This window comes from Oratosquilla oratoria, chromosome 13 (assembly GCF_046742065.1).
Source record: "Oratosquilla oratoria isolate Oo_2021 chromosome 13, ASM4674206v1, whole genome shotgun sequence".
Classification (NCBI taxonomy): domain Eukaryota; kingdom Metazoa; phylum Arthropoda; class Malacostraca; order Stomatopoda; family Squillidae; genus Oratosquilla; species Oratosquilla oratoria.
This window is the reverse complement of record NC_134789.1, coordinates 20,584,764-20,588,031: the sequence shown is the minus strand read 5'-3', so window position 1 is coordinate 20,588,031 and position 3,268 is coordinate 20,584,764. Positions and strand designations below refer to the sequence as shown.

Below are 3,268 nucleotides of genomic sequence, written 5' to 3'. Positions count from 1 at the left end.
TCTATCCACATTTCAATAATCGTTTGTTATTCAGTATATTTTTCTATCAATATGTAAGGGGGCCACCACCTCAATACTAGTTTCTTATTTGAGTATAGTTTCTTGATTCATTATTTTCATTATTCAATGATAGGTGGTAATAGCTTCTTAATTATTCTGTTTATTCAATGATAGGTGGTAATAGCTTCTTAATTATTCTGTGACACATTAATATCAATTAATAAATGGCCAAGGGACAAATAGAAATCAAACACAGAAATTGAAAAGGGAAAAACACATCTTTATTAATAGAATGAAATTTAATTACAGCAGGAAATACATTTAAAATGGAAAAATACATTTGCTGACACTACCCCGGTGCTCCATCTCCGCGGGGGGTGGCAAGTCTGGGCGTATTGAGGTTCCCAATGGATCTGAAGGAGCTGTTGGGGACATCAGCTATACCACTGAGGTTGATGGTCTCTAGCGACGTATTCAGCACGTCGTTGGCACCGGCCAGGGCTGAAGATACGGGGGTAGAGGCAACTCCTGGGGCACTGCTGGTAGATGGGGTGCTCGTCGACACTGTCATCAGCGTGTACTGGGGCTGCGTCGACTCCTGGGTTGTCTGCTGGAAGGTCGGTGTTTGGAGGAGGTACTGCTGCTGTGAGTAGTTCACGGGCTGGCTGAATGGGTACTGCAGTGGCTTTAAATACTGCCACTGGTGCTGCACAAGAGTTGCCGCAGGATGGGGAAGATTGTTGAGGAGAGATGTGATATGCTTCATCACCACGTGGTACTGATCCTCGGGGAGTGTCCTCAAAGTCTCTGACAGGTACGTGATGAGACTGTAGTTTAGTGCTGACTTTCATGTTGTCCCGGATGTCCTTTAGCACGTCTTCCTCCTCCGTGGCAGACCTCCTCCTGGTGCCACCGGCTGGGCGCTTGGGAGTCCTGAACTTGTTGACAGCGCCCCTCTCAAGCTGGGAGAGAAACGGGTCCTGGTCCAAATCGGGGTCTGTTGGCAGGCCAGCATCAGCAGCACCATCACCAGCAGGTCCATCACCAGCATCCAAGTCACCAACATCCGACGACTGTCCTAGAGCGTCTGCCTCCACGTCCCGAGCGAGCTAAAAAGGGATAAATTCCCTAAGTTTACAAGAAGGCAAGAAAGATGAAGAAATTATGAAGAATGATTTGGAAAACATTATTAAGAATTATGACAAACAAATTGGAAAGCATCACTAAAAAGTTTTGAAAAATAATTTTGAAAACCGTACAAATATTTTTGAAAATATTGCTATAAACAATTATGATCTATCATTTTGAAAACATTACTAACAATAATGAAAAACAACTTTGAAAACATTACTCACCGGTTTTAGTGGCGCTGTGGACTGGTGGCGTAGCTGTCCCTCGTAGAAGCTGTACTTCTGCAAGACGTACATCTCTCGGTCAGTCAGCTTCTTCGTTGCCTGGCCACTCTTAACCTTGTGCAGCTTCACCAGCCCTGGAGATGCTCAATGGGACCTTTCGCAGTCAGCCTCATAAATTCCTATTAGCGCTAGAATTTTCAGTTGTCTCGGATTTCACGTGGTAAAGGAGTGAATTAGCTAATTTGGAAACCGATATTAAAAATAAGTACGACATAAATTTCTGCAGGAGTGTATTCGAAATTAAAAACATGACTCCTAATGTTATAATTTTACTTACTGGTGTGTGATAAGGCTTATTAATTTAATTATAAGGTAAAACTAAAAATAGGTAATTATTTTTACTGAAGTAAGTATGAGCAGTAAAAATAAGAGGATGTTGATTTCGGTTTGTGCATTTTATCTTAGAGTATTGAAAAATAATGGATATTGCTGTCACGTCCTGTATATGAAGATAATCAGTGAGATAAAAGATAACAACAGTGGTGGCGGACGTACGAAGATAGCGACATTTGTGTAAAGAATAGCCTCTTAGATCTGCTGGGAGCTACTTTCAAACAAATATGACTAATTTTACGTGTGCCGTGGCAAACTGCACGTCAGATTTAAGAAAAAATAAGAGAAAGACAAATGTTAATCGTACCGGAAAAATTAAGTCTTCGATGCAAAATTATATTTTCTATACATTACATGGATTTGTTTATTGCTTGGTGCATTCAAATGAAAGTATATATCAGTATACGTCCATTGAAGTCGGTAGAAAATGACAAATTGCTTGGCTTCATACAATTATAGGCTGTTTTACGAATATCATCTGTAATTATAAATAGAGGCTCAAACAATGCTATATGCCGTTTGCAATCATGAAATTAATTGACTTAAATTTCAGACACAATAATGTACAACGATACACCTCTGTAAGCTTATAAAACTTGCCCAAAAAAGTATTTATTTTCCGGCAAGAATTACAAAATCTGGTGGTGTCTGGTATCAAATCGCTCACTGCGAAAGGTCCCATTGTAAGGCCAAACTCCTGCGCCTTCTTCTCGCACAGGCTTTTCTTCTGGACGTCCTTGAATTGCATGTGCCCCCGGCGCCAGGGGAGCTCATTTTCCCTTAACTATTCCAGAAGATTGTCCTCCTGCTCTGGCGTCAGCTGAAAGTTCTTCCGGGGCTTCTTTGACTTGCAATTGCCCTTGCCAGTGCCTTGGGAGAGCTGGGAGGGAGGATCGTCAGGGGCGGAGTCTTTTTCATGCTGGTCACCAGGCGCCCTGGCTGGAGGAGACTGGACTTCTGGACCGTCCATGGCTGAAGGAGGCTCTTCACGGTCGTCGCTGCCTGAAGGAGATTCGTCTTCGGGAGATTCCCTGGCTGGAGAAGGCTGGTCCCTGGGTGGAGGTGGCTGGTCCCTGGGTGCAAGCTGGATGGCTGTTTGGTCCTGGGGTGGGGCGGACTCGTTCTCTGGAATTACAGTTGCACGCTGCTTCTTCATTTTCTTTATTGGCTTCTGAGTAGGGGCTGGGGTAGGAGCAGCAGTTGACCCAAAATCCAAGGGCGTCGCCCTCTTCTTGATGGTGGAGTTGTGGGACATCTCATCTGGCTTCTTCTGGGGCATCTTGAGAGGTTGGGTGGACATCTTCCTCCTTCCAAGTTGGCTGGATCACTGGTGAGAAACGGAGCGCCCGCCCTGTTTAAACCTCCGCAACCCAAATGCCACACATGCGCAGTGCATCCGCAATCTCCGGGATACATCCGCTCTACATCATCCATGCTTCCGCAACGCGTTCGCTATTATTTCACTTTGTTTGCAATGCATCCGCTCTGCTTTCGCAATACATATGCAAAAAACACGCTAT

At 44.2% G+C, this 3,268-nt stretch overlaps 1 pseudogene; it reads right to left on the bottom strand.

The window, feature by feature from the left end:
- Positions 1–320: 320 nt before the first annotated feature.
- On the bottom strand, positions 321–3,027 carry LOC143032192 (uncharacterized; annotated as a pseudogene).
- Positions 3,028–3,268: the final 241 nt, after the last annotated feature.